Below are 19,149 nucleotides of genomic sequence, written 5' to 3' on the forward strand. Positions count from 1 at the left end.
GCAGTGAAACATAGAGTGTATATAGAGAGACAAGATTTATCTTTAAAATTGGCTTATGCAATTATGGAGGCTGACAAGTTCAAAATGTGCAGGGTGAACCAGGAGAGTAGAGACCAGGAAAAGCCAGTGTTATAGTTTTAGTCTGAGGACCATCTGCTGACAGAATTCCCTCTTGCTCACAGGAAGTCAGTCTTTTGTTCTACTGGGTTTTCAACTGATTGGATAAGGCCCACCTACATTATAGAAGGCATTCTTCTCAAAGTCTACTGGTTTAAATGTTAATAACCAGTAATAGCTAAAAAGAAGACAAAAGGAAAGGAAGAAAAAAGAAGGAAAGAGAGGAAGGAAGGAAGGAAGGAAGGAAGGAAGGAAGGAAGGAAGGAAGGAAGAGGAAAAAAAACCTTCACAGAAACATTCAAAATAATATTTGACCATATATCTGGGCACCATGATCTAAGCAAGTTGACACATAAAATTACCCATCATACTCACTATTAAAATAGAAGCAAATAATAAACATCAATCTCAAATTATTAATAGAAAAAAGATTATTTTTGAGGAAAAAACAAATGAAATGGATAGTGAATACGTGTCCTCATTAATTTATTCTGTCACGCCATTGAACACTGAACAAAAAAGAAAAATATTCAACAGGAAAAGTAAAAGCATAGAAAACCATACTTTAGTGCACATATAAAACCATTTATAATCTTAACAGACATGGTGCTTTTTGTTAAATAAAAGAAAAACTGATGGCAGGTGTGGATGAGAGGCAGCAGGGGGTCTCATCACTCTCCCCTTGTGAAATAAGAGAAGCTGCCAAAACAATGGGGCAGTATCTGGGCCCAGAAGGCTCAGAACAGGATAAGGGCAAGGCTTCCCTGTTATTGGCACTGCAGGTGATCCAGGCATGCAAAATGCAGTCTCCAGGGTTTGTAACCAGAGCTGGGAATCACTGCACCACTGGAAAGTTCAAGGCCCAGGATAACCATAGCACAAGCTCCCTGATGGTTTCCATGGAAATTTATTATCAGTCACCAAGCACCCAAATAGACACTCTTGGGCTCAAATAAGAATGCATAGACTTCGTGGTCATTTACTTTGGCAAATATGTTAGGTTGTTCAATCAACAGCATGAACAACAGAACCCAGGTTGTGGGAAGAGGGGGACACGAGATACTTAAAACAGCTCTAGGGGCTCAAGTTCCTTTGAGTAACTGGGAACAGGATTTTCTTCTAAGAGCATGTTAAAGATAGAAGCACTTTTTGAAAAATCTATAACCAGATACACGTTATTATGGGTGTAGTAAGAAGAAATCCTCGTAAGCGTTGCTATTTGTAACCACATACCCAGTAGAAGATGAGTGGGTATTGGAGATATCAGTCATTGAGGAAAAATAAACTCCTTACCCATCATCCCTCTGGAGCATAAGAAAGGCTGCAGAGAGTTGAAAAAAATGAGCATAACTCCAATACAATGGAGCTATATATGGGAACATGGCGTTGAATTTTCCTAAAATTTCAGGAACATTCCATTTTGGACTTGCCTAGACAATCACAATTCCTGTCAGATGTCCTGCACAAGATTGAAACACTCTATAAATTTCAGTATTTTGGCATCCAAACCATAGCTGCTATACTCCCTCCCCCAACTGAATATATAAAAGGGAATGAATAGAAGCACTCACATATCTGACTTTGGTTCATCTTTCCAGCATTGTGTGACATAGGAGTTATCACTCCTTTATTATATGGATCTATAAGCCACATTTTTAGATAGTCTCCCTAAAGTGTCTTTGGCCATTTTACAAGTAAATTGAAGAAGTAGTATTCATATTCAGAAATAGTCTTCAGTAGATGGATGAATGTAATGGATGATCTGTGGGTGGATGAGTTGATGAGTTCTCGACTTAAGTTATTTATTTTAATTTGGGTTCCCATTTCCTGCAGTGTAAGTGACATTTTCTTTGACTCTACCTCAAGAGAGGAAAAAATGCTAAAGGTATGTTCAAAAAGAATCTTGGAAGTCCATATAATCTTTAGAAATGTATTGACTGTCAAATTTATAGCTAGACTGGCCATCTTTATGAAGGAGAGAGGGTGACAATATAGATATTAGAATGAAACTATTTATTTCGGCGAGTTGCAAGTGACCATATAACTCACAAGTAATTCTGAAGTCTGTATATTCGAGGAGATTCATGCTGTATTGTATCATGGGGAATGGCTCATAATTCATGTGCTGGGCTTCCTTTGGTATGCCCAGCCTGAACATTTAGGCATAAAATTCCTTTTCTCTTTCAGAAATGGAAATGCAACTGTGATTTTCTAGTGGCAGATTTATGTCTTGGAATAACTGTTTTAAGAAATGTTTGGATACATGGCTCTGTTTGACAAATGACAATAGTGACAGTCAGGCCATAGGGATGCATACAATGATGTCACTCCGCCACACCTACCATGTTCTTTGTTCCCTCAGAGTCCAACAACAACCCACTAACATATCAGAGCCCCAAAACTATGCCAAGAATATTGTATGCTGATGCATCTTAAAATGCAAAAGTAAATAATTGCAGAAAGACTACATGATATAGAGCAGCCAAAAGATAAAATATCCTTTCAAATTCCACTACCAGAATGAATTGTTTTCATTAAGATGATAGATTGAGCTGCATAACCTATGTTCTAGCTTCATATCCATGAGTTAGCTCAGTTCAAGGCCCTCTCCACTTGGAACGAATGCTCAAGGATGACGATGGGAGCTTATTCATCACCACTAGGCACAGGGCTCTGGATGAAATGACACATATTCTGATGGAGTGAGACAGGGAGTCAAGCCAGGACTGAGCATCATCCCCTGCCACAGTTGGGTGCTGCTTCTATTTGGCCATGAGCTAAGGCAACGTAGAAGATCCCAATAACGTTCTTCCTATATTTTAATGGCACTCCATCCTGTACATATGTCATAATTTATTTTAATAATAGATTTTTTGTTCATTTTACACACTATTTTTAACACCATATACATTCGAAAATTATCTGTGAAGTGAACTGGGATATTTCAAATATATATAATCCTAGTGTTAGCTAAAATAATCCAGCCTCTTAGTATCTAAATAATGATTGGCCTTGGGGTGCCTGGGTGGCTCAATTAGTTTAGCATCTGACTTTGGCTCAGGTCATGGTCTCAAGGTCCTGGGATTGAGCCTCCACGCAGGGCTCTGCACTCAGCAGGGAGCCTCCTTCTCCCTCTGTTCCTTAACCCACTTGTGTGCTCTCTTTCTCTCTCTCTCTCTCTCTCTCTCTCTCTCTCTCTCTCTCTCTCAAATAAATAAATAAAATCTTAAAACACACACACACACACACACACACACACACACACACACTGGCCTCAAACACCATTTCATGACATGTGGAAAGTCCATTGCCCCTCTCTCCAAATGAATGTCTGCAAATTCTCAAGGGGCTGAACTACTCAAGTTCATAGGCACCTCTGTTTTTATACTCTCTTGAATGCTTTCATGTGCACCTCTCACCAGTGTGAATGTGCTTATCTTTTTCTATATTAAAGTTTCTAGGTAGGAAATAGGAATCTGACTCTGGATTTTAGTAACTGCAAAGTAGCTCAAATGACTTCCATGAGGCCTCTGAATAGATACCCAGCTCTACTGAGGGTTTGACTAGAGAGGAATTCAAAAGCCAGCATCACAGTGGACATTAAGTAGCAGAGTTGCCTCTTCCTAGCCAGCCCAGTGGAGATCTCTGGGTCTCCACAATCAAGGAATCCCCATAACCAAGCTGTGCCACCCAATGCTTTACCCCCTCCCCTCATGCCACCTGTCCATGGGTGGAATGTGAATTCAAAAATATTTCAAATCCTGTCCATTTTCTTGGTCATAACAATTTGGCCCTCTTTTGTTCTGAAGGCTTCTTTAGATTCTACTCTGAATCCTGTATCTTCACAGCTAGGTGGTCAATCATCTACTCATTTTCTAAACATAGGTATTTCCTTCCAAGAGGAACTCCAATGTCGTTTAATAAAATGACATCGTTATAAAGTTTGCTTATCTGCATTGACTTATGGGAAAACTGGGGGAAAGTGATAGATATTCATACCAGGAAAATTTATAATCCCTTCCTTAATCTCCAGGACCACCCTCAAGGCCAGTACCATCTTTCCCGTGTGCTGCAATTCCCAATTTTCACCTTGTTTTTCTTTGCTCTTTGAAGCTGCCACCGCCTGTGTTATCTGTGTGAATTCTTTCCCCTCTGCATCTTGCTGGATAATGGAATAAGGTCATGAAGACTTTAACATTCTTCACTGCTCCGTAAGACAACAACAAGGACCATTTTCACTTTCTTACAAATATTTCTAATCATGCAAGTAGGCATATAGACTTTATAATCACAGGAGAGAGAGAGAGAGAGGAAAATTATTCAAAAAAAATCACAAAGTCCTCTCTTTCATGTTTTTCTCTCTGATGTCCCTGACTTCCTTCGGAGACAAACAGTGACACCTGTTTGGATTTCTAGTTTCCTTTTCTGTCTCTCAGAATACAGTTCATTTTACCTGTCTTCATCATTTTTAAACCTTATAATCTCCCTTAAAAGGGCCCTCTTTCTAGAACATGAACCCCAGACAACCAGAGCAGAACCATAGCTATCCCTCATCTTGAAGAAGGCAGGGTTCAGTAATGAGAAGGAAATGGATTAAAGTCATAAAAAAAAAATACCACACATAGCAAAGTGTTTAACCAAACTTTTTTTTTCAATCTGTAAAACAAAGCTAGTACTATGGTATAATAATTCTATAAATTAAGGCTCCTGCTACATTTTTGACATTCAGATGTTCTCAATGAATCTTGGCACTATAGAAAAGGGAACGCCTGGCTTCCCTACAGCTTTGTTTTTAATTCTGTGACCTTGAGCAAATCACATTCCTTAAGTCTCACCTTCTGCACCTGTCAAATAAGGATAAGGAAAGTTCTGTAGGCATTCATGAATATGTATAGATTTCAGGTGAGGAGTCCAGTCCTTAAACATTCAGATGACATTTGCTTGAACCCCATGTCAGGTGCTACAACATACCCATGCAAGCATGATTCGGACTTTCTGGGACTTCCGTGGGATGGAGTGAGGGTAGGCAGACAAACACATCCCTGGTAACTTTGTTCCCCATTAAATGAGTTCTGTCAACCCATGATCTTATGGTCCCTTTCATGTTGACAAATGTTACACAGTGAAAACCCACTCCTTGGAGCGCCCCCCAACAAACTCTGGTTCAACAAGGTTTGTGGATGCTTGCTGACTTTATGAGTTTTGGAACAGCACCAGAAGGATTACCCAGAACTTTAGCAACCATCTACTGTCTGCTAAAGGCACTTGGTCTATTTTCAGTTCCTCCCTACCCCTCCTGCCCATGGAGGGGCAAATGCTTATTTCTTCTCTTTAATATGCTCCAAGATATGGTGGATCACCTTGCCCTAGGCTTGCCCCTCCGAGGTACAGTAGATCTGGTAGGGACTCCACATGTCCTTCCATTTTCTCTGTCCCTTTGTCCCTGTCAAGGAAGGGGACAGTAATACCTGTGTCCTCACTATTTTTTTAATAATAAATTTACCTTTTATTGGTGTTCAATTTGCCAACATACAGAATAATACCCAGTGCTCATCCCGTCAAGTGCCCCCCTCGGTGCCCGCCACCCAGTCACCCCCACCCCCCGCCCTCCTCCCCTTCCACCACCCCTAGTTCATTTCCCAGAGTTAGGAGTCTTCATGTTCTGTCCCCCTTTCTGATATTTCCTACCCATTTCTTCTCCCTTCCCTTCTATTCCCTTTCACTATTATTTATATGTGTCCTCACTATTAAGCCACCTCCCTGCAGGACAGAAACAACCACTGCCCCTTTTGGTTTGAAATATTTCAAACCCCCTTTCTAGCCTTTTTTTTTTACACGTGTAAAGCATCTTACAATGAGTAGATCCTAGAGGAGTATTCAGGAGGGGGATGAGGGGGCAGATGGGAACATGTGGAGGGACAGTATGATCAGGGCAGATGGGAAATCAATAACATGGAAAAAAAGCACAGAGCTGATGTGATAGGTTCCCAGGGAGGGCAATCATGTTGCTAAACACTCCTGATACCTAATACCAAAATGGTTTTAATTCTGTGCATATGAAAACCTAAGCCCTCAACTCTCTACCTGCCCTTCCTGCTGATACAGAGCCCGCCCTCGGCCTCCCTCCACACATCCCAGCACCTGTGAGTTAGGAGAACATCGCTTTCCTAGGTGGAAGCACAGATGCAGGAAGGCAATGATTTCAGAGGGTTTATTTTAGAAACAGAAAACGGCTTCCTAATGACAGGCTGGCTGGAGGGGGGTTGCATCTCATTGGTTATGCTGGCAGATCACCCTCTGCTGATCTGTTTTGTCATTTTGTTGTCTGTTGAGGAGACAACAAAATGTTGGTGAGCAGCTGGTGGCAGAATTATGTTTTATGTACAAAATGTGGAAGAAAATTCTGGCCCGGTGCTGTAATTGCCTGATTGGGTGGGGGCGGGAGAATGAGCTTTGCATTTATCTGAATTAAATCTGCTTTCTCTCTTCAAGGTTCAGCATACTCAACTAGGATGGGAATTAGTGTGTGATACTCTTTGCGCATTTCAGATAGGATTCTGTAGAAAATATGGCCTGAGATTTCTGGAAAGACAGAGTCAGCCAGGAGTCTAGCAAGACTATGGTGATATGGTATCTTGGTTTATCTGCGAGGATTTAGAGGTCCTGAGGGAAATTGCTCAAGACTGTTAACATGTTAGTAGAAGTGCAGGTGCACAGAGAGCAGGAGAGAATTCCCAACAGAGCTAGGGAAGAAACACAGTTAGGCAGGTAAGATCCAGTGCAGTAGACACCTCAAACCCAGGTCCTGATTCCTCTTGTAAAACATGATATCCTGGTATCATCTGCCATGATAGCCATGGCACACTAATTTCTTGGAGCACTGAGACAACTGTCTAGTACGTCATATTATTTTGCTTTAACTCCTTGAGTTATATGCTTCTTAGGAGTTACAAGTGCCTGTTCCCTAAACTATTTATGATCATTGTACTTCTATGTTAATTACATAGTTTAATAAAATATTACCTAAACTAGTATAAATGAATGTAAAAAGAAAGCTGGTTTGTTTTTAAAATTCGGTCAAAGAACTTATTAGAGCTGACTCACTAAAAATATTTGTATTGAATGTGGTACAAAGAAGCTAAAGGTTGGAGGGAAGTCACAAATATCAAGCTCTACGCTCAGATCGATTTGCAAGTATGCACATGATACCTCCCCACTTAAAAGAAATGGGAATTACAAGTCGAAAAAAAAATTCATTATGAGATTGTTTTTTTCAAGATAGGGTAAACAGAATGCCAATCACAATACTCATGTTCAAAGAAAATGCCATGGTATTAAATAAAAAATTTGGCAAACGCCTGTGTAATTAAAATGCTTATAGTATATGTATATGCATTTGTGTGTCATTTTTATGACTTCCCTCCTTAGCCATATTTTTTTTATTAGCTTGCCAGTCTCAGGTCTGGACTGGAAGGGATCAGATGCCTTAGCTTTGCTGGGAGTGTGTGAAATCATTTTGGATGGATTAGTGGATGTCAGAGGACCAAACAGGGTCACACGGCAAAAGAGGGTGGATAGAAGTGAGGGACATGTGGATAATCTGTAGCAGGGATGGCTGGCACCAGGAAGCAGGATCAGAGTCTCTCAAGTAGGTTTAGGGCTAGGACTCCAGCCCATGTGGGGTGGGAGACTGTTACAGCAAGCCATGCTCAGCCCAAAGGATCTGGGAATACCAGGTGGAGAATGGCCGTGAGGCTCAGGGACAGAACAAAAGGCCGGTGCCAAGACTGGAATACGGTGGCCCTCCCAGTCCAGCAGAGCAGCGCACTGCACCCCTGCCGTGACAACTACTGTCCCTGCCCCCCTTTTTCCTCATCTGTAAATTGCAGACAACCATACCTCTGTCACAGAGTAATTGAAAGCATTAAATGTATGACACATTCAGGCCATCTAACACACACTAGTTATTATTAGTTGGACAATGAGTTTCCTATTTCCTTGCTGTCATCCATTCATTCCAAAATATTTACCGAATATCTGCTGTGTGCCAAGAACTCTTCTAGCTGTGGAGGAGACCGCAGACAGGAAAAAAGGTAGGTAGCATCCTACTTGTGTGAAAAGTACCTTCCATAGAAAGGCCAGACACTAAAAACAGGAACATAATATAAGAACAACATTATTGTGCAATGAAACGAAATAGAGGAAGGAAATTAAAAAGATTTTCACGATTGCATTAAGAAAGGTGGGAGTAAAGCAAGGCATTCATGTACGTGTTCTCCACTCTCTCCGTTTTCATTCTAACCGGGGGAAAGATGGCAATGTGACCATGCAGCCGCCGTGTCATTATCAATGATTCCACCGCCGCCTGCGGCACAAAGCAGGAATGAATCATGGCCAGCAAACTTCAGAGAGCTCTTAATTTTTAATTTTTAATGAAAATAGCTGTACTGTTTTTGTTCTTATTTGAAGTATTATATATGAAGAAAACCCAAAACAATACAGTGAATTATGAAAAAGTGAAAAAAAATAAAGAAAAACAAAAATCATCCTAAATGTCAGCATATAAATACAGTAATTGTTCACTTCTTTTCAGGTTAGGGTTTAGTTTGCTTGCTGTTGTTGTTGTTTTTTAAGATTTTATTTATTCATGAGAGACACACGGAGAGAGAGGCAGACACATAGGCAGAGGGAAAAGCAGGCTCCCTGTGGGGAGCCTGATGCAGGACTCAATCCCAGGACCCTGGGATCATGACCCGAGTGGAAGGCAGATGCTTTACCACTGAGCCATCCAGGTGCCCCTGTTTGCTTGTTTTAAGTGAACTTTATTAAAAATGACCTATAATGTATATTAATTTCCTTGCTCACAGGACAAATACTGGCATGCACCAGAACTCTTAACTGCATGTAAATATGTACAATACACAAAATACATACATCACATATATATGCACACATATACACGTGTATGCATGTGTATGCAAAAGTATACATACAGAGCCCCTGAGAGAGAGAGACATATATCTGTACATATGTGTGTATATACAGAGAGAGACCAGACAGGGTAGGATAACTTTGTGGGTTGTGACTTTGAATGAGGCATTTAACCTCTAGGGATTCCCACTGACTTGTTTTGAAAGTCAGTGTACAGGCCAGAGATGGCAATGCTCTCCCACTAGTTTTTTGTTCCCTGACATTTCCTGGCTCCCTTGCTTTTGGGCAAGCCTCATCTATGTGACAGTTTCCAAAGTGACATTGTGACAAGCAAGTGCAAGTCCCTGGCACTTCTCATTCCCTGCTGCAGAGACCAAGGTGGCAGACAGGCCCATGCTGAGATAGGAACCTCACCTGCCAGGTGCTTGAGTAAAAGAATAGAGCCCTTCCCACTCTCTGATGGGCAAGGTGTGTGACAGGAACAAACAAACAAACACAACCGCCTTTGTTGTATGAAGACACAGGGTGTTTCAGTTGCTGCAGGGTAACCCATAACCAGTCTACCCAACCCACATAGCTCAAGAAAACACATCTTAGCCAGTCTGAGAGTAAAACAAGGACACGTGAGGCTTATAACAGAAGCTCAGTCAATTCGTGGTTGAGTCTGAATGACAAGGACTAATGGAGAGGCATTTAGTTATTTGCAAACATTTTGCAGTGACTTTTGAAGGAAACACAGATAAAATGCTGGTAAGAGATTCCTAATTACCTCCCAATTCTGTATTTTCTCCAGACATGAGCTGAAGTCTCTCTGTGCTCCTTCCACTTCACAAACAACTCCTCCAAGATCCCTAAGCAACCATTATGCACTAAAAGTTAGTTTTGCACCACTATTCTCTATCCTCTGGACCCCACCACCCTGGCCTTCTCAGCTCCTATTCCTTCCACCCACCACGCACTTCCAGTGGGTCTGCACACACTGCTCTCTCCTTGTCAAGCTAGTCTCCACCCAGAAATACCTCCCAAGTGAGGAAGTCCTTGACCTTCTGATCTAGTGCTGCTCACATACCTCACATTGTCCACTTTCTGCCACAAAGCCCTCTTTCGTATTTCTGTAATTCTCAAAGTCAATAATAATTCACATACTCATGTATCCATTTATTTACTTCTGTACCCTGCCCTCCACTAGTTTTGTAAGTTTAACTCAAACCTAGGCTTTGCTGTCTTGGAACAATGCCTAGAACATTGCGTTCCATAGTACTTGTTGAATAAATGCGTTGGCCCTTACCATGTGCCAGATACTGTGCTGGACGCTGTAGTAACTACATATTTGAGTAAAATAAAGCAGGAAGAAATGACTACTAATTAAAGTCAATGGCAATTTCCTACAGAACTACCAGTGGAAGGAGCAGTTACTTCTTATGAAATCAGGGGAAGCCAGGAACTTTTCCTAGAGGTGAGATTATTTCATTTCAACTGTGGAGAATGCATAAGATTCTCAATGGTGAGCTGTCATGACAGTGAGAGGGAAGAAGATAAAAGAGATTGCTTGCCAGTCCAAGGGAGAGATCAGAACTGAAGCAGGAATAATTCAGGGCCTATTTCAGCAATGGTGAGGTGCTCTCTGTGGCCGGGCCTTGACTCACTGCAAGGAGAGAAAAATGTGGAAGACAGTGCCCAGCAGTGAGGAGACCTTTTACACTATTAAGTGGACCTGCCTCTACTCAACATGGAAAGTTACTAAATGCTTATAAGCCAGTATATTCCTTTCCTAGAGCTACTGTAACAAAGTGCCACAAACCAGGTGTCTTGGAACAACAGAAGTTTGTTGTTGCCTAGTTTCAGAGGCTGGAAGTCTGAAATGAGGGGTCAGCTATGCTCCCTCTGAAAGTGGAGGGGATCCTTTGTTGAGCTGTCCTAGCTCCTGGTGGTGTGCTGGCAATCTTTGGTGTTCTTTGGCTTCCAGATGCATCTATCCAATCTTCCATCTTCAGATGACCTTTCCCTGTGTCTTTGTCTCTTTGCATAGCACTGTATTATTATGCTTTATGTAAGGAAATTAGTTACACTGGCTTAGGGCCCCAAGACCTCATGTTAATTAATTTCATTGCAGCTCCTTTATTCCAAATCAGGTCATATTCTGAGGTACCAGGGGTCAAGACTTCAACATATCTTTTCTGAGGGACACCATTTCACCCATAACATCATGAACTTGTGTTTGAGAAGTCACTCAGTGTGATGGTTAATTGATGCCTTTCAGCTGGGACTTTGCTTTATTTTTGTTTTGTTTTGTTTTGCCTTTGCTCTTGAACTGATACATTGGCTCTTCCTCAGTCTCAAACCTGCCAGCCTTTAGGCTGGAATTACACTATTATTTCTCTAGATTGCCAATTACAAGATATTAGGGCTTATCATCTATCAGCCTCTGTTATTACATGAGCCAATTCTCAAATTCTTTATTATAATATATATGATATATTATTATATTTTAAATTCATATGTGATTTATATTTATAATATAATATTAATATAATATGTTATAATAAAATATTATATATAATATTGCATGAGCCAATTCTTCAATTCTTCATCTTATATGTGTAAAAAATAACCCTTGTCAGTTACCCCTTAAACAACATAGGCTTGAACTGCACAGGTATACTTATAGGCAGATTTTTAAAATAGACACAGTACCATAAGTATATTTTCTCTTCCTTATGATTTTTAATGACATTTTTTCCGTATACTTTGTTGTAAGGGTACGGTATATAATACATATAACACGCAGAGAATGTATTAATCTACTATTTATGTTATCAGTAAAAGTTCCAGTCAACAGTAGATTATCAATAGTTAAGTTTTTGGAGACTCAAGAATTATCCATGAATTTTTGATTGCGTATAACCTCTAACCCTTTCATTGTTCAAGGGTCGGCTATATATGTTTGTGTGTCTGTGTATGTGTAAGTACATCTCCTAGTGGTTCTGTTTCTTTTTTCTCCAGAGAACCCCAACTAATATAGATTTTAGTACAGTGAAGTGGGGTGTTGCTGTAACAAATACCTAAAACTGTGTAAGTGGCTTTGAATCTGGGTGACGAGCCAACTGGAGAGTTTTGAAGTGCATGCTAGATAGAGCCTAGATTTCTGTGAAGAGACTATTGGTAAAATATGGATGTTAAAAGCCATTATAGTAAGGTCTTAGATGGAAATGAGGAACAGGTTATCAGAAAAATGAAAAAAAAGGCAATCCCTAACACAAAGTGGCAAAAACTTGGCTCAATTGTGCTTTAGCATTTTGTGAAAGATAGAACTGTGAGCAATGCGATTAGATATTTAGCTAAGGAAATTTTTTAAGATTATTTATTTATTTGAGGGGGGGGTGGCAAAGGGAGAAGGAAAGATCCCTCAAGGCTTCCCACTGAGCATGGAGCCCAACTTGGGGCTCAATCCCATGACCCCAAGATCATGACCCAGGCCAAAATCAAAAGTCAGATGCCCAACCAGCTAAGCCATCCAGATACTTCTAGCTAAGGAAATTTCTAAGCATTGTTGAAGGATCAGTATGTTTCCTTTTGATTATTATACTAAAATATAAAATGAGAGAAATAAATTGAAGAAAATAGTCAAGCAAAATGAACTAGAACTTGAAGATTTGTGAAATTCTCAGCATATCTATACTACAAGAAAAGAGAAAATTCGTTCTGAAGAGAACACTAAGTGTGTGGCTGACCAACATTTTGATAAGGAGATTAATGTAAGTATGAACCACACATTTAATCAACCACCTCAGCAGAAGTCAGGAATAGACATAGGATTATACTAGCAGACACAATGCCAGCAGGGACTAAAAAGAACAGAACATATGGAGTTGGAATGAAAGAGAGCTGTCTGACTTCTGGGATGCTACAGGACCAGACAACATAGCTATCCAGCAGGGAATATGAATAATCCTTCCAGAAAAGGAGGGAAGGACCCTGGAGGTGATCCAGAGAGCTGTAGGGCTGCTACTTGACCACAGGCCAACAGGGTAGGGCTGGTTTCTCCTTAGTTTACAAGCAAAGGCTCTCTTTGGTTTCAGGAGATAGAATGCCATCACCTAGTGCCTCCAGGGCAGGGCCACAGCCCAGTGCCAGATGGGCGGGACTGTCTTACCAACCCAAAGATGGTAGGGGCCACACCATTGAGTTCTGGAGGGCAGGTGACACTGCCACCCCAGTTTGCCTGGAGGGCAGAGCATTGAACCAAAGAAGATTATGCTTCAGCTTTAAGATCTAATGGAATTTGACTTATTTCACTTAGCATAATATTCTCTAGTTCCATCCATGTCATTGCAAATGATTTCAAGTGAAATAAGTCAACAGAAGTAGACTTACTAATTAGTTATCATATGATCTTACTCATATGTAGAATTTAAGATACAAAACAGGATCATAGGGGAAGAGAGGAAAAGATAAAACAAGATAAAATCAGAGAAGGGAGACAAACCATAAGAGACTCTTAATTATAGGAAACAAACTGAGTGTTGCTTTGGTGGGGCGGGGGCGGGGGGCATGTGATGTAATGAGCACTGGATGTTATATAAGACTGATGAATCACCGACCTCTGCCTCTGAAACCAATAATACACTATATGTTAATTAATTAAATTTACATAAATTTTTATTTAAATCTAATGGAATTTGCCTTGTTCAAGTTTTGCTTGCATGGGACCTGTCACCCCTTCCTTTCTTCCTTCTGATTTCTCCCTTTTGGAAAAATAGTATCTATCCTATGCTTGTTTTACCACTGTATCTTGGAAGCATAGAACTTGTCTGGTTTTACTGGTTCACATCTGGAGGGGAATTTTGCCTCAGGATGAATTGTACCCTATATTTCACCCACATCTGATTTACATGATATTTAGATGTAACTTTGGACTTTAGACTTGAGAGTTAGGAAGGAAATGAATTAAAATTAAGGAAATGAATTAAAATTTTGAAGGCTGCTGGGATGGAATGAATGCATTTTACATGTCAGAAGGACATGAATTGTGAGGGGCAAAGGGTAGAATGTTATGGACTGAATATCTGTGTCCCCCCTGAAATTCATATGTTGAAGCCTTCATTCCCAATGTGACTGTATTAGGGGATAAGCATCTAAAGTAATTACTAAGATTAAATGAGGTCATGAGCCGGACTCTGATCCAGTAGGATTTGTGTTCTCATAAGAAGAGAGACTAGCAAACTCCCACTCTCTCTGTGCACAGAGACTGGCCATGTTATCACAGAGCAAGAAGGGTCATCAACAAGCCAGGAAGAGAACACTCACCAGGAACCTAATCAGCCATCCTATTAATGTTGAATTTCCCAGCCTCCAGGACTGTGAGAAATGAATACCTGCTGTTTGAGCTCCCAGTCTGTGGTGTTTGGGTATAGCAGCCTGAGCTGACTAACACACTCTGATTGCAGAGTGGAGGAGGATTGAGGGATAGACGGTGGAGAAGTGGGGAACCAATATGGAAATTGAGGTCTATCTCTGTAGGAGATATCTATGCTGTAGGAGAAAACCGTTGATAGGCAGAACTAGGGTGATCATGGTTGGAGATGAGGAATAATGTGAGAGAGACAATCCTTAGTGGTGTTCACTAAGGACAATTATAAATAGGAACCAATGTGTTAATGAGGAAGATAAATGTTATTACAGACTAAAACCAAAAGGTTTTTAGCCCTTCACTATATTAAACCCGTGTCACACTGTCCTTCCTCTGAATAAAATCTGAGCAAGAAAGGGTGCAGCTACTTTAGTTCTTCTTTGTCATCTCTTCTGATGCCTCAGTTTGTTCATCTTTCAGGTGGGGATGCACTGACTGCTCTTTCCAACACACTGGCCCATTGAGACCACCAGGCATGCAAGGATGTTTTGGAACATTTGGTGCTCTTGTTAGGGGACTTTTGTGATCTTCCTTGACTCTTTTCTACTATGGGGGCATTTGGGATCAAGGAAATGAAGAAGAGAAGGTGGAGGACGAAGCACAATTAGCCAAGATTTCCTAGGCTCAGCCTGAGGTGAGTCTAACATGCTGACATTTCACGAGAAGCTATAGGGACAGGGTGCCTAGAGTAAGGGGAAAAGGAGAGAGGGCAAGGTGGAAGGGGAAGCAGGTGCCAACTGGCCACCCTCCAGAAAGCACACCCAGTGCTGAGTAAGAAGGGACACTTCCAAACAGGCATGCAGAAGCCCCTGCACAGACATGCCGAGAGTCAGGATCAAACAGGAATTGACCCACTAGTTCCTTTCTATTTCCCACCCCATGTGGTAACATCTGCTCAGAGAATTCAGCCCTGACTCATATTAGTACTTTTGACTTGCATCACCTCTGCAGTTTCTGGGAAGCCAGATCCTCTGCCCTGCCCTGATATACATGTTCCACTTGAGACCAGATACAGTTTGAGGAGTCCAAGACTTCTGCCCATGGCCTCCAGTAGAGTGACTTTCTATCAGCCTTCCCAGGGTTGGTCAAGATGACCCCTGTGGTAGAGAAAGTAGTGAGGCTCTGGAGACAGGTATGGTATAGATAATGTGTGGTGATTCCCACCAGATGACCAGTACAAGAAAGATACATAGTTTCTGTGGAATATTTTACAGTGGATAAATCATTCATACACACACTCTCCTTGATCTTTACAACTTCCAGTGGAGTAATCCAGAGGGGCACCTCAGGATGCCTGCTAAGCACTTCCTAAACTCCTAGAGCTTCATTCGAAATGCCCCTGATTTTATGTGTCTCTGAAAGTCAACAGGAATGGAAGAATGCCTGCCAAGTTTAATGAGAGAGGATTGGATTTGACCCACTCTATCACTCAAAGTCAATCAGTTGGGGATGCACACTTCTCTCAGGAGGCTCTGATGGAGAACGTGGGTTGGGCAGGTGACTCCAGCTATCTGTAACAGAACATTTCTTTAAAAACTCCTGATGCAGGGGTGCCTGGGTGACTCAGTGGATTAAGCATCTACCTTCAGCTCAGGCCATGATCTCCGGGTCCTGGGATCAAGCCCTACATTGGGTCCTGTGCTCAGTGGGAAGTCTGCTTCCCCCTGTGCCACCCCTTCCCCCTGATCGTGTGATTGCCCTTGCACGCACACTCTCTCTCAAAAAATAAATAAAATCTTAAAAAGAAATCCCTGTTGTGGATATAGCTACGTTAATATTTGTCAGTCAAATACAAACTCTACAACAGCCCAGGTATTTGTTTATTTACCATATCCCAGGGCCCTAGCTTATTCATATCAATACTTGTTGAGTCCATTAATATGTGAAATCTGGATGTTGAGAACATAGGGGTCTGTTGTATTTTCTTCTCCTTTTCTATGCTTTGTATATTTTATTAGTTTTATTGTTGTTAAGATGAAATCTATTATCAGAAGGGAGATGGTCAACATGGAAGCTTAGCAAAATGGAGGTAATTTAGAAAATAAAATCTGACAGATTTATCAAGCACTCCCCAATGAAGACAGACGTTTTCCTCTTGCTATTTTTATTTATAGGCAAATCAATTCAACAAAATTGAGATACTTGCAAAGGTCAGACAGTGAGAATTGTGGATCTGAACCTCAAACTGAGCATCTATAGGTGGTAAGAACTTGAATGTTGGATTCAAACAGACTTAAGGTTGAATTTTGACCTCACATGTGTGTAGGGATGGAAGGTGTAGAAGGAGATCAAAGGGTTTTATAGTATTTTTTCAATAAAAAAATGAATGCCTATGCCAGATATCACTTTGTTATTATGCATCAAATGCTATTTGAGCATTATCCTTTTTAATCCTCTCATGAATTCTCTGAGATTTACAGATTAAAAAACGGTACCTCAGAGATGTCCTGTAACTTGATCAAGGTTATACAGCTAATACATCACCAGCCAGGGACTCCAAGTATGGTGGTCTATGCAACTCCAAAGCTCATGATGTCAATAACCAGTCTTTTACCCATAGTCATATTTGGAGAAGAGATAGTGTCTTAGGTACAAACCTGAGTCTGGCTCATTTCAAAGCCATTTGTTTCTCTACTCCCTCTTACTGTCTCTATCTCTCTCTGTCTCTCTGGCTTTCTCTTTTTCTGTAAGACCTGGACAGTTGATCTGAAAATTTTTATCTTGCTACTGCCCTAAGCAAAGATATTGGCTCAGCATCCTTTCCATCTTAGAATTCATATAAGCAAAAATCCTTAAATGTGTGTCAGTGTTTGCTCTGCTAATATGCCCTGAAAGCAGCACACGCTAGCTCTTCAGTGGTTTGATAGGTCAGGATAAGAAAGTGCTAAGAATTCAAAATAAGTAAGTAAGTAAATACATACGTACATAAGAAAGTACTAAGAATTCCAAATATTGGGTCTCCTAATGGCATACAAATAATCACATTTTAGACATCAAACAACCCATCTCTAACCTTCCTATTTTTGTTTGTGTTTTATTAAATTATAAAGCCTAGCCAGCTATATATATCTTGGTTCTTAAAGACTTCTGGAAAAACTGATTATAAATATAATATTTAAGGCATTAGATTTACAGAGAAGTGTGTAGGGTTTTTGTTTTGTTTTGTTCTGTTCTGTTTTCTCTCCGGAGTCTTTTACCTCCTAAAGCCAGGGGAAGGGTAGGAAAGAACTGACATCAGTCCTAAATATTTAATTTTCTTCTTCGAATCTCAGATGTCAGGAGAGCTTTGGGGTGGCCACACACACCTATGTTCGGCAACTAAAGAAGTTCCAAAGCTGTCCTCCTTTTCCATCTTATATGTCATGGGACTTTCACTTGCTATTTATCTCCCCAATCCAACTCCCTCTACAGGAACTAAAACCCCATTATTCTTAAATGGTCTGGTTTGATGTCGCCACAGCAGTGAAGTCATTATGATTCTCCAGGGCAATTTTCTTCCTGAACTAATAACGCTCCATTAGCATCTTTCAAAGCCAGAGGAAAATCTGTTCTAGGAAAAGGGAGAAGGGTAGCTAAAAGTGAAAAGCAAAATGAAATATGTTCCACTGACTTTATATAATCCTTTGCTGGCACACAATTTCTCAATTAGACATCCTCGGCCTCCCTATTTAAGTGCTGGTGAAGGACAGAGGCTTCCGTCACATTGGGGAAAAGGCTTGTTTCCTTTTGTTGGCTCTGCCTGTCAGCAAATGCTCAGAAATGATCCTTGAGTCTCCCAACCCAGACGTAATGGGGAAAATTGGCAAAACTGAATGTAGTTTCAGTGAACTGGCAGGTCACTGTGGGTTCTATAAGATGAAATACCATTTTAAAACTTGCCTTTTTAAAAAACGACTGAATATTTGTGAAAAATACATCCTATATCTGAGATATATCTTAGAAAAGAGGTATACCCTTCTACCCTCTTATAAGTGACACTAATTCTAAATCAATATGTAGATATGAACGTTCATATATATGCATATAAATTGCACATATATATATAAAGTCTGTGTATATGTACATACACATACACACAAGCACACACATCAGAGTGTATATTTCTTTGTGTTTTCACAACATTTTATCATCTCTCGCCCTTGCTTTGTCTCTACCATGCTGATTCTCTAGCAGTTATCAGAATTCTTAGTAGAGATATAAGGATCTAAGAGTAATCTGTTCTATTAAGGTCTAGAGGATATTTGCTGAAAAAGCAGAATGTATCTTGGAAAATACAAAGGGGTGGGGGTTAGAAAGAGGAAAGCTCTAGCCATCTGGATTGTCGGAGCTCTAGAGGCTTTTGGAGATTGTGAATTTATGCCTATGGCAGGAATGATTTCACAGTGCCATTTAATTGTTTCTAGATACCAGACTGATATGTCTTCTGATTGTTGCATCCCGCACAGAGGGATCATTAAGCAGCAGCCCAGCTTTATGGGAGTACATATATATTAATAAATAGATGCATAAATATACAAGCCCAGGTTATAGACCCAATTTAAGAATAATATTTACTAATAGTGGTAAATAAGTGATCTCTATGTTAATGGTACTGTTTTTCTCAACAGAATTTATTTGAATAAATAATATATTCCTTGTCTTTGGAAACAATGCAGTATATATAAATGGCATTGTATCTCATGAAATATTCT

The sequence above is a fragment of the Vulpes lagopus genome, chromosome 4 (genome assembly GCF_018345385.1).
Source record: "Vulpes lagopus strain Blue_001 chromosome 4, ASM1834538v1, whole genome shotgun sequence".
Taxonomy (NCBI): Eukaryota; Metazoa; Chordata; class Mammalia; order Carnivora; family Canidae; genus Vulpes; species Vulpes lagopus.